At 32.3% G+C, this 13494-nt stretch overlaps 1 long non-coding RNA gene across 1 annotated transcript; it reads left to right on the forward strand.

Annotated features, from left to right (window-relative positions):
• The first annotated feature begins 1935 nt into the window (after nt 1-1935).
• Nucleotides 1936-5423, forward strand: LOC147807442 (uncharacterized). Its single transcript, XR_015434888.1, has 3 exons — nt 1936-2687; nt 3197-3338; nt 5324-5423. It is a non-coding gene; the product is annotated as an uncharacterized LOC147807442 (long non-coding RNA).
• The last annotated feature ends 8071 nt before the right edge of the window (nt 5424-13494 follow it).

Here is a 13494-nt window from a genome sequence, read left to right on the forward strand (position 1 = left end):
CGGGACAGTTGGAGTCCTTACCGCTTGAGCACTAGCAGGAACAGGTGGAGGATCATCACTTGCTAAGAAGGCTGGTTTCAACCTGTCAATTGAGACGGTGCGCTGTGCACCCTTCATTAATACATCGAAAGTTTTGTTATTTCTGGAAATAACTTTATACGGTCCGTCGTACGGAGGTTGTAGTGGCTTGCGTACTCCGTCATGTCTCAGGAACACATGGGAGCAGTCTTTCAAATGGGGATGGATAAAAACAGTTCTATGTCCATGGCAAGATGTTGGGACTGGTCTAATGAGTTCGAAATGCGATTTCAACTCATCGATGAGTGCCTTTGGATCAGCATCAGTTGGTGATGAATGAAAAATCTCGCCTGGTAGACGCAGGGTTGTTCCATACACTAATTCGGCTGTGGTGGCCCCAAGATCTTCTTTGTAAACTGCTCTGAATCCCAACAGCAGCGTTGGTAGGACAGCAGACCACTGCTCTGTATTGTGTGCTTTCAGTGCTGCCTTCAGAGGACGATGAAACTCTTCCACCAGCCCATTTGCTTGTGGATGATAGGGAGAAGTTCTGATCCTTGCAATACCCAGTAATTGCGAGAGAGCTTTAAATAGAGAACTTTCGAACTGTCTTCCCTGGTCAGTTGTGATCCAAGTAGGACAACCAAATCTTGATACCCAATGGGTGTAAAAAATTTTAGCAACGGTTTGTGTTGTTATATCTGGGATGGGTATAGCTTCAGGCCAGCGTGTGTACCTGTCTATCATAGTCAAACAGTAAGAATTACCGTTGGATGGTGGTAACGGACCTACGAGATCGAGGTGTATATGATCGAATCTCTGTGATTGGTCTTGAAATTTACCTACCGGAGATTTTGAATGTCTAATTATTTTGGACTTTTGACAAGGTATGCACTGCCTTGTCCATTTTGTACAATCTTTTCTCATTAAAGGCCAAATAAATCGAGAGCAAATTAATTTAGAAGTGGCTTTTATACCAGGGTGGGAATTGCTATGTAATGCTTTAAAAACCTGTTTTCGAAATTGTTGAGGTACAAATGGTCTAGCTATATTGTTATTAATAACATCACAAAATAGGGGTAAACGACAATTGGGTACAGTAATCTTTTGGAAATCTAAACTCTGTGAATTCTGGATTAATTCTTTTAATTCGGGGTCGTTTTCCTGAGCGACGGCGATATCTTCGTAATCAATCGAACCGGGCATTGTGATTGCAGTTATACACGAAAGAGCATCGGCCGTTATATTTTCTGAACCCTTAATGTAGTGTATGTCAGTGGTAAATTGAGATATAAAATCTAATTGCCTACATTGTCGTGGAGAATTTTTGTCAGATCGTTGTTGAAAAGCAAACGACAATGGTTTGTTGTCCGTAAAAAGCGAAAAATTTCTTGCTTCAAGCATGCGCCTAAAATGTTTGATGGAAGCGTATGCAGCAAGTAATTCTCGATCATAAGCGCTATAGTTACATTCGGTCTTCGAAAGTTTTCGCGAAAAAAATGCGAGCGGTTGCAATTGATCAGAACCATTTGAAATAGGGCGCCACCTATGGCATAATCCGACGCGTCGATTTGCAAGATTAGATTAGCGTTTGGACTTGGATGCGCTAGAAGAGCGGAATTTGCCAATAATGCTTTACAATTTTGAAATTCTTTCAAAGATTCTTCTGTCCAAGAAATTTTCCTTTTATCGTTACGTTTAGAACCTTTTAAATAACCGTTAAGATGATTTTGATAATGGGCGATATGCGGTAAAAATCTGCGGAAAAAATTTAAAAGACCAAGAAATCGTCTCATATCTCTAACTGTCTCGGGTTGAGGATAATTTAAAATTGGTTCGACTTTGTCGGGTAGAGGTTTGGTTCCGTTACTGGTAACTAAATGTCCTAAGAAACCCTTATGAAAATTTAAGGTATATTTAAGGTTGATTTGAGGTATTTTTGAGGTATTAAGGTTGTTTTGAGGTATATTTGAGGTATATTTAAGGTTGCAGAGAAAACAGCAATAAAAATTATACCTTGTAAAGGTTGTAATTAAGGTGTACGAGGTTGATTTATATATACTTCAGCTTGTTTTGAGGTTGTTTAAAATTCACTTCAAATCAACCAGACTGATAAGGAGATTTTTAAGGTATACCAGGTTTATTTTCTTACACTTGTAACAAAAGAGGTATTTTTGAGGTATAAAATTTTTTACCCTATTTCAACTAACGATAAAAAGGTATTTATTGAGGTATATGAAGTCATTTTATTTATACCTAAGCTTATTTTGAGGTTGTTTTAAATTCACTTCAAATCATCCAGACTGATAAGATGATTTTTAAGGTATACGAGGTTGTTTCTCTTACACTTGTAACAAAAGAGGTATTTATGAGGTATAAAAAAATCAACCTTATTTCAACTAACGAGAGTGAGGTAATTACGAGGTATAAAAAATATACCTTTTTTCTACTAACGATATTGAGGTATTTATGAGGTATAAAAAAATATACCTTATTTCAACTAAAGAGAGTGAGGTATTTATTGAGGAGTTGAAGTCGTTTTATTTATACCTAAGCTTGTTTTAAGGTTGCTTAAAGTACACTTCATATTAACTAACTCACTTCCCAGAGTTCCATGCGAGCCGGCAAATGGCGTGTGTGTTGACAATCGAAAGTCTATTCGAAATTTGGTAAGTGTGCTTGACATTTATTAATTTAGTTTTATCACTTTTAATCAAATATGCTTCAATTTTGAAACTTAAATTTTATTATTTTTGTTTTAACGACGCGACCTGATCTTAAATAATTTAAGTTGGAGGATATTCTTAGAGGCTATCGTTGTGGGCTTAGCAATAAGAGAGAATAACCGAAATATTTCTCGTCACTGTTTTAGGTAACATTACTGGTGAATCGTTACAGCAGGTTATGCACAGTATATTTTATTGTTTGTAGTTCAGTCAAGTAGAACTATTCCTTTTATTTTGCTTAAATGTATATGTCTTAACGTAGCAGTATGCACGCTGATTAATTGAGAAAAATGTTCACAATTTCTCTTATAAATAAATCATTGAAAATTGAAAGATTTTTAAAATAGCAATTTTGCTTTGAAATTCTACTATAGCTGTATGCTTATCGTTTGGATATTTGTTGCAAAGTTTATATTATTGTTTATATATATATAAAAAGTTTATAATTACAGAGCTTATCCACAGTTCCCTGTTATTACTGAGATTGCCTAGGCTGTAAATAGCACATGCGCGGCGGCGCAGAAGAAGAGACAAGCAAGCTACTGCTCAGCCTTCCCCTAGGATATAGTTCTGAATTTATACCTAAAAGAAAAAGTTATCTCTCCTAATAAACTACAGAATTTATGTAATTGTTGATAACAATAGTTTGCTAGATATTTGATAATTGAAAACTAGTAACTGTACTAGCTCACTTCTTTATGTTTGATCACAAAACTGCTATTTTCACTACATGTTATTTTCTCGCATTTTACCCACGTTAATTATTTACTAAGCAGATTGTTATTACTTATTAGATTATTGGGCAGAATGAAATTAAATCCGATTTCAAGTTTATATGACAATTTGTTTCAAGGTTATGAGCTTTTTCATGCAGCTGTTTATGGTTCACTACTTCAAAAATGTGCGAATTTCGGAAATCTTAAATATTTTAAAAATAAGTCAGTATAGTATGCAATTTTAATCCTGAATTGAATAAAATCAATTGCAAATAAAAACATTTATTGTTGAAAGTAATATGCATTATTTTGAGTTTCATCCTATGGGATGTGTATTTATATTTAAACAAGTGTTTGTAACAACTAACTATTAGTTTTATTCTGCTCGGTATTATAAGTTATATAGGAGATATTATACTCAACTTATTTTAAAAGTATTATTTCAAATCATTCTCTCCTAGACATTACTCACAACTTTAAAATAAATGCTCCTTATCAGCTTGTAATTTGTTCTATTCGATTGAGTGTAAAAAAAGAATAAAAATTGGTACGTAACTTTAAAATTTTAATTCATTAAACGATTGTAGATTCTTGATTACATTGATTAAAAATTATTGAAATAACTATTTTTTAAGAAACTCTGATGTGATTGACTATAACATAAGTCCTTTTCAGAATCAGCGTCAAAAATTTAAAAAAAGCTGCTAGTTTTATGACGTCTGACCAAAAGTTGAAAAATATAGACTAGGTTTATTGAGTTTAAAGATTTTTAAAAAAGAAAGGGAAGGAAATCTAATTATTAAACTTACAAGTACCATAATGTTACAGATGTATAGAAAAATAAAAAGTGTTAAAATTGCATAATAAGATTGGAATTATACAGGGTGTTTATAAAGTCCCGGACCCATTTTGATGTTTAATAACTCATAAAATAATAAAGATAGATTAAAATTAATAACATTATAGATAGACTCAAAATGTTTCATGACCCTTGTCAATGAACTTCCACGTGTGACCCCTTCGTCGCACGGAGAATATCAAGTCGATAGTCAATTTCACGAGAGGTAGCTTTCTTTTTTACAGTCTCATCAGTCGTATACTTAGACATGTTGGAAAACTTCGTATTTCCACAACTAGAAGAGCTTCAGCCACATGTCTTTTTGCAACAAGATGGTGCACCACCTCATTGGGGTATCATCGTTCGTAGTTCTTTGAATGACCATTTTACAGGAAGATGGATTGGGCGAGGAGGTCCAATTCCTTGGCCACCCAGATCACCTGATATAACGCGGCTGGACTTTTTTCTTTGGGGATTTATAAAGGACAACGTTTACAGGAGGATCGTGTCGAACATTGATGGCCTAAAAGCCAGAATTACAACCGCAATAGCCTCTGTGGATGCCGACATGCTTGCCGCTACCTGGCGTGAAATTGACTATCGACTTGATATTCTCCGTGCGACGAAGGGTGCACACGTGGAAGTTCATTGACAAGGTTCATGAAAGTTTTTGAGTCTATCTAACTATTATGTTATTAATTTTAATCTATCTTTATTATTTTATGAGTTATTAAACATCAAAATGGGTCCGAGACTTTATAAACACCCTGTATATTTGAATTTCTGTAAATGTTGTTAATGGTAATACTGCCTTTAGTGTATTTTATTTTGTGGCTGTGATACATGTCATGCTTTTTAGCTACGAGGATTGAATAGAAATGGCAGAAGATATTTATCTGAAAAGGAAAATTAATTTCATCCAGTTAATTTAAATGATAAAAAAAATACTTTCTAATATTTTAAGACCTGCCACTATTATTGTAAATATGACTTTCTTACTAATTCATATTTTTTTTTTTTTTTAGGTTCCAATAATTACAAGTTTCAACATGTAGACGGAAACAGTATTTAAAATAATTTTGCTGGTTTGTAAAAAAAATGACATTTTAGTTTTAAATAAAAGTAGTACTTTGAATTTCAGCTGACTAATTATTTAAATTTGTAGTTTTATAGCTTTAAAAATTCAATCACCTTAGACAACCATCTTCTAAAAATACGAGTATGAGTTCCCATAAATAATTTTTACTAACTGTAGAATTTGGATAAGTGTTATTTTAAGATGATTTAAATCAATCTATTAAAATTATAGAAGAATTATGCATTTGAAACTTTTTTTATAGCTTAACAAAGGAAGCAATTACTGCCGAAGGTTTAATATTAAAAATTTCAGGTTGATAAATGATCTCTACTAGTGAAAAAAATGTAATGTACATTATTCTTCATATAATATATATAATATCCTTACATATGTATTATATTTTTTATATAGTGAGTCTAAAAATTAATAAACTAGGTGGTCCGTATAACACCTCAACTTCGTAAGTGCTAAAAAAAACATCTTTGGTTGATAAATTAATGCTTCTAAAAATACAAAAATATATACTTCAGGTTACGAAATAATAACTTAAGGTAGAACATGGAACACATGGCGCTAATTAAAAATAACCTTTCCAATTGTTGAAAATACACTTCAGGTTGATTTATAACAACCAGAAGTGAAAAATATATACCTCTACAAGCATAAAATTATATACCTGAGGTTGAAGAATAATTACCTGAGGTAGAACAAAATACATTTGAGGTTGATTTATAACAACCAGAAGTGTAAAACGACACACCATAGGTTGATAAATATATACCTCTACAAGCATAAAATTATATACCTGAGGTTGAAAAACAATTACCTGATGTCGAACAAAATACACCTGAGGTAGATTTATAATAAGCTGAAGTGTAAAATGACGCACCATAGGTTGAAAAATATCTACCTCTACAAGCATAAAATTAGATACCTGAGGTTGAAAAATAATTACCTGATGTCGAACAAAATACACCTGAGGTAGATTTATAATAAGCTGAAGTGTAAAATGACGCACCACAGGTTGATAAATATATACCTCTACAAGCATAAAATTAGATACCTGAGGTTGAAAAATAATTACCTGAAGTCAAACAAAATACACCTGAGGTTGATTTATAACAACATGAAGTGTAAAATGACACACCTTAGGTTGTTGAATAAATACTTCCACAAGTGTAAAAAAATATACTTCAAGTTGAAATATATATACCTCTGGAGGTATATTTAAGGTATATTTGAGGTTGATTTTGAGGTATTCATTTGCACCCTTTTCAACCTTTACGACGTATTTAAACAACAACCTCCTTTATACCTTTAAAATATACCTCGTTTATACCTCGATTTTTTCATAAGGGAAGGGACTTCGGATACACCAAATATACATTTTGCAACGTTTATAGTTAAACCGTAAGAATTTAATCTTTCAAGTACGATTCTTAAATGTTTATTATGTTCCTCTTCCGTAGTACTATATACCAGGATATCATCTAAGTAAACATAACAAAAATCAAGATCTCCTAGCACCTCGTGCATGAACCTCTGAAAGGTTTGTGCCGCCCCACACAACCCGAAATTTAAATAAGGAAATTCAAATAACCCAAATGGGGTACAAATTGCGGTTTTTTCTATGTGGTCTGGATGCACAGGGATATGAAAATAAGCACGCACTATGTCAAGTTTTGAAAAAATTTTCCGACCGTGAAGTGCATTAGAAAAATCTTGAATATGTGGGATCGGGTAACGATCCGGAATAGTCCGAGCGTTTAATCTTCTATAGTCGCCAACAGGGCGAATGCTACCAGAACTCTTTGAAACAACATGGAGGGGTGAGGGAGGACCACGGAGATTTGGATGGTCGGCAAATTCCTTGATCCATCATAATTTGGAATTCTTTTCTCACCGTTTCATATAATTCCGGGTTGAGCCGTCTGGGTTTACTATGAATTGGCGGTCCCGTTGTTTCGATATAGTGAACCGTAATATGCTTAACCGGTTTAATACCAGATGGCAATTTTGTTAAATCCGGGAATTCTGATAAAATGTGATGATAGGGCGAATCACCCGAAATAAGCTTAACGGAAATTTTTTTTTTAGTATTTGAAATTATCCCAGGGCGAGTAAATTTAGTAACGTTATCTATTAATTTGCGTCGCTTAAGATCTATTAGAAGGTCAAAATTTTGTAAAAAATCGGCGCCTAATATAGGTACACCCTTATGAAAATTTAAGGTATATTTAAGGTTGATTTGAGGTATTTTTGAGGTATTAAGGTTGTTTTGAGGTATATTTGAGGTATATTTAAGGTTGCAGAGAAAACAGCAATAAAAATTATACCTTGTAAAGGTTGTAATTAAGGTGTACGAGGTTGATTTATATATACTTCAGCTTGTTTTGAGGTTGTTTAAAATTCACTTCAAATCATCCAGACTGATAAGGTGATTTTCAAGGTATACCAGGTTTATTTTCTTACACTTGTAACAAAAGAGGTATTTTTGAGGTATAAAATTTTTTACCTTATTTCAACTAACGAGAGTGAGGTATTTATTGAGGTATATGAAGTCATTTTATTTATACCTAAGCTTATTTTGAGGTTGTTTTAAATTCACTTCAAATCATCCAGACTGATAAGGTGATTTTTAGGGTATACGAGGTTGTTTTTTTTACACTTGTAACAAAAGAGGTATTTATGAGGTATAAAAAAATATACTTTATTTCAACTAAAGAGAGTGAGGTATTTATTGAGGTGTATGAAGTCATTTTATTTATACCTAAGCTTGTTTTAAGGTTGTTTAAAGTACATTTCATATTAACTAGCTCACTTCCCAGAGTTCCATGCAAACCGATAAATGGCGTGTGTATTGACAATCGAAAGTCTATTTGAAATTCGGTAAGTGTGCTTGACATTTATTAATTTAGTTTTATCACTTTTAATCAAATGTGTTTCAATTTTCAAACTTAAATTTTATTATTTTTGTTTTAACCACGCTTCCTGATCTTAAGTAATTTAAGTATGAGGATATTCTTAGAGGCTATCGTTGTAGGCTTAGCAATAAGAGAGAATAACCGAAATATTTTTCGTCGCTGTTTAGAGTAACGTTACTGGTGAATCGTTACAGCAGGTTATGCACAGTATATTTTATTGTTTGTAATTTATTCAAATAGAACTATTCTTTTTATTTTGCTTAAATGTATATGTTTTAACGTAGCAGTATGCACGCTGATTAATTGAGAAAAATGTTCATAATTTTTCTTATGAATAAGTCATTGAAAATTGAAAGATTTTTAAAATAGCGATTTTCCTTGAAATTCTACTATAGCTGTATGCTTATTGTTTGGATATTTGTTGCAGAGTTTATATTATATATATATATATATATATATATATATATATATATAGTGGAGCATCGTTTATACGACGCCGAAGGGACCACCGAAAAACGTCGTATAAACGATAACGTCGTATAATCGATTTTTACTTCTAAAACTGAAACTAACTCTGTTTTCAGTTAATTTTAATGTTTAACGTGTTGATTTACATACATTTCTAAATTAGACAAAGCAAAACAAACAAATAACCAAAGAAGAAAAATTGCAGTGAGCAATTTGAATGCATGTTACCTTTAATTATATTTTCTTGCTATTGGTCTCTACAATGCTTTGAATAGTGAGTTGAACTTACTGTTTTCTATGACGCAATTTAAATTTCTAATCACGGCCAAATCTAATGGCTGAAGCGCACTTGTGCAATTTGCAGGAAAAAAGAGAGCTTTTACATTTTCCAAAATAATTAGTATCGATGGGTACGCTGGACATAGGTCGATAAATCGCAAAATTTTACGCTTTTGCCTCTTCATAATATTGTCTAGTTTTTTCAGTCATCTAGTAAAAATTACGGTCGTCATCCAAGAATTCTTGTTGTCACCCTTTTCTGTATCATTCATGTTGGCAAATTCCACCCTTTTTTAAAATACACAAGAAAAAATTAAATAAACGTGAACAAAATCTAAAAACCGACGTATAACCGATTCTGTGCGTCGTATAAACGATATATTTTTACATTAAAATGAATAGGAATGATTTGGGACCACACTAAAACGTCGTATAAATGTAAACGTCGTATAAGTGATCGTCGTATAAATGATGCTCCACTGTATATATATATATATATATATATATATATATATATATATATATATATATATATATATACAGAGCTTAGCCACGGTTCCCTGATATGCTGAGATGACCTAGGTTGTAAATAGCACATGCGCAGAGACGCAGAAGAAGAGACTAGCAAGCTACTCAGCCTTCCCCTAGGAAATAGTTCTGAATTCATACCGAAAAGAAGAAGTAATCTCCCATAATAAACTACAGAATTTATGTAATTGTTGATAACAATAGTTTGCCAGATATTCGATATTCGATTTGCCAATTTGTTTCAAGGTTATGAGCATTTTCATGCAGCTGTTTATGGTTCACTACTTCAAAAATGTGCGAATTTTGGAAATCTTAAATTTTTTAGAAATAAGTCAGTATAGTATGCAATTTTGATCCTGAATTGAATAAAATCAATTGCAAATAAAAACATTTATGGTTGAAAGTAATATGCATTGTTTTGAATTTCATCCTATGGGATGTGTATTTATATTTAAACAAGTGTTTGTAACAACCAGCTATTAGTTTTATTCTGCTCGGTATTATAAGTTATATAGGAGATATTATATTCAACTTTTTTTAAAAGTATTATTTCAAATCATTCTCTCTTAGACATTTTCCTCACATAAAATTACTCACAACTTTAAAATAAATGCTCCTTATCAGCTTGTAATTTGTTCTATTCGATTGAGTGTAAAAAGAGAATAAAAATTGGTACATAACTTTAAAATTTTAATTTATTAAACGATTGCTGATTCTTGATTACATAGATTAAAAAATATTAAAATAACTATTTTTTAAGAAACTATGATGTGATTGACAATAACGTAAGTCCTTTTCAGAATTAACGTCAAAAATTTAAAAAAAAGCTATTAGTTTCATGAAGTCTGCCAAAAAGTTTAAAAATATAGACTAGGTTTATTGAGTTCAAAGATTTTTAAAAAAAAGAGAAAAAAGAAAATCTAATTATTAAACTTACAAGTACCATAATGTTACAGATGTATAGAACAATAAAAAGTGTTGAGATTGCATAATAAGATTGGAATTATACTGGGTGTTTATAAAGTCCAGGACCCATTTTGATGTTTAATAACTCATTAAATAATAAAGATAGATCAAAATTAATAACATAAATGGTTAGACAGACTCAAAAAGTTTCATGACCCTTGTCAATGAACTTCCACGTTTGCCTCCTTCGTTTCACGGAGAATATCAAGTCGATAGTCAATTTCACGCCAGGTAGCTTCCTTTTTTACAGAAAAGACGGTCTCATCAGTCGTATACTTAGACATGTTGGAAACATTTGTATTTCCACAACTAGAAGAGCTTCAGCCACATGTCATTTTGCAACAAGATGGTGCACCACCTCATTGGGGTATCATTGTTCGTAGTTCTTTGAATGACCATTTTCCAGGAAGATGGATTGGGCGAGGAGGTCCAATCCCTTGGCCATCCGGATCACCTGATATAACGCCACTGGGTTTTTTTCTTTGGGGATTTATGAAGGACAATGTTTACAGGAGGATCGTGTCGAACATTGATGACCTAAAAGCCAGAATTACAACCGCAATACCCTCTGTGGATGCTGACATGCTTGTCGCTACCTGGCGTGAAATTGACTATGGACTTGATATTCACCGTGCGACGAAGGGGGCACTCGTGGAAGTTCATTGACAAGGGTCATGAAACTTTTTGAGTCTAACTAACCATTTATGTTATTAATTTTAATCTATCTTTATTATTTTATGAGTTATTGAACATCAAAATGGGTGCGGAACTTTATAAACACCCTGTATATTTGAATTTCTGTAAATGTTGTTAATGGTAATACTGTCATCAGTGTTTTTTATTTTGGGGTTGTGATACATATCATGCTTTTTAGCTACGAGGATTGAATAGAAATGGCAGAAGAGTAATACTATTTATCTGAAAAAGAAAACTAGTTTCATCCAGTTAGTTTAAATCATAAAAAAAAACAAAAACAATTTCTAATATTTTAAAACCTGCCACTATTATTGTAAATATGACTTTCTTACTAATTCATATTTTTTTTTTTTTTTAGGTTCCAATAATTACAAGTTTCAACATGTAGACGGAAACAGTATTTAAAATAATTTTGCTGGTTTGTAAAAAAAATGACATTTTAGTTTTAAATAAAAGTAGTACTTTGAATTTCAGCTGACTAATTATTTAAATTTGTAGTCTTATAGCTTTAAAAATTCAATCACCTTAGACAACCATCTTCTAAAAATACGAGTATGAGTTCCCATAAATAATTTTTACTAACTGTAGAATTTGGATAAGTGTTATTTTAAGATGATTTAAATCAATCTATTAAAATTATAGAAGAATTATGCATTTGAAACTTTTTTTATAGCTTAACAAAGGAAGCAATTACTGCCGAAGGTCTAATATTAAAAATTTCAGGTTGATAAATGATCTCTACTATGAAAAAAATATAATGATATACATTATTCTTCATATCATATAAATATTATCTTTATATATATTATATTTTTTATATAGTGAGTCTAAAACTTAATAAACTAGGTGGTCCGTATAACACCTCACCTTCGTAAGTGCTAAAAAAAACAGATTTAAGTTGAGCTACATAAGCCTGAAGTGTAAAATGTCGCATCTTTGGTTGATAAATTAATACTTCTAAAAATAGAAAAATATATACTTGACGTTACGAAATAATAACTTAAGGTAGAACATGGAACACATGGCGCTAATAAAAAATAACCTTTCCAATTGTTGAAAATACACTTCAGGTTGATTTATAACAACCAGAAGTGTAAAATGGCCCACCTTAGGTTGATAAATATATACCTCTACAAGCATAGAATTATATACCTGAGGTTGAAAAATAATTACCTGAAGTCGAACAAAATACACCTGAGGCTGATTTATAATAACCTGAAGTGTAAAATGACACACCTTGGGTTGTTGAATAAATACTTCCACAAGTGTAAAAAAATATACTTCAGGCTGATAAGTAATAACCTAAGGTAGAAAATGAAACACTTTAAAGTAGTAAATATCTACCTCTCCCCAGATGTAAAATTAAACACCTCAAGTTGAAACATATATACCTCTGGAGGTATATTTAAGGTATATTTGAGGTTGGTTTTGAGGTATTTATTTGCACCCTTTTCAACCTCAACGACGTATTTAAATAACAACCTCCTTTATACCTTTAAAATATACCTCGTTTACACCTCGATTTTTTCATAAGGGCAGGAACATTAGCGATTAAAAATTTCCATGTAAAATTACGTCTAAGTCCCAGGTCTACATTTAATAACTTAGATCCATAAGTGTAAATTTTTGAATTGTTCACCGCGAATAATTGGAGGGAATCTGGTTTTAAATGCTTTTGGTGCTTAGGGAGAGGGATGCATGACACATCAGATCCAGAATCTATTAGAAATTTATGGTGAGATTTCTTATCGTATATGTGTAATCGATACGAATGAGCGACTGCCTCCGATATATCTCGATCGACAGCTGCTACTGCGGGTTTTCTGGATTTCTATTTGCAGAATTTGAGTACGCACACGGGGATCGGCATTTTCGTGCGTTTTCACCGAAACGATAGATTAGATTAATACTTAAAGTTAAATAAACATCTAAAAGGAAATTAATATATGCCAGTCATAGATAAAAAGTTAAACATATTTAATGAAATAGGAAATTAGTAAATTTACATCTTGAATAAAATAAACACGTGCCTTAGCACGAACGTGAAAATTACGACGCTACACTGGTCGAAGCTGTAACCCGAATGCGGGAAAACAGTCTCTGTGGCAGGGTTGCCAACTTTGAATGTTCACGCCAAACCGGCGTTCCAGGATAGTTCGTTATCGTCGTAATGGCGAGACGATCCGCTGCACTTTTTTTTGAATCATATTACTTCAAACATTAGAATATGCAAGAAGTATACATTAGCACATAATGT

This window comes from Parasteatoda tepidariorum, chromosome 6 (assembly GCF_982258835.1).
Source record: "Parasteatoda tepidariorum strain Cologne lab strain chromosome 6, Ptep-v5.0, whole genome shotgun sequence".
Classification (NCBI taxonomy): domain Eukaryota; kingdom Metazoa; phylum Arthropoda; class Arachnida; order Araneae; family Theridiidae; genus Parasteatoda; species Parasteatoda tepidariorum.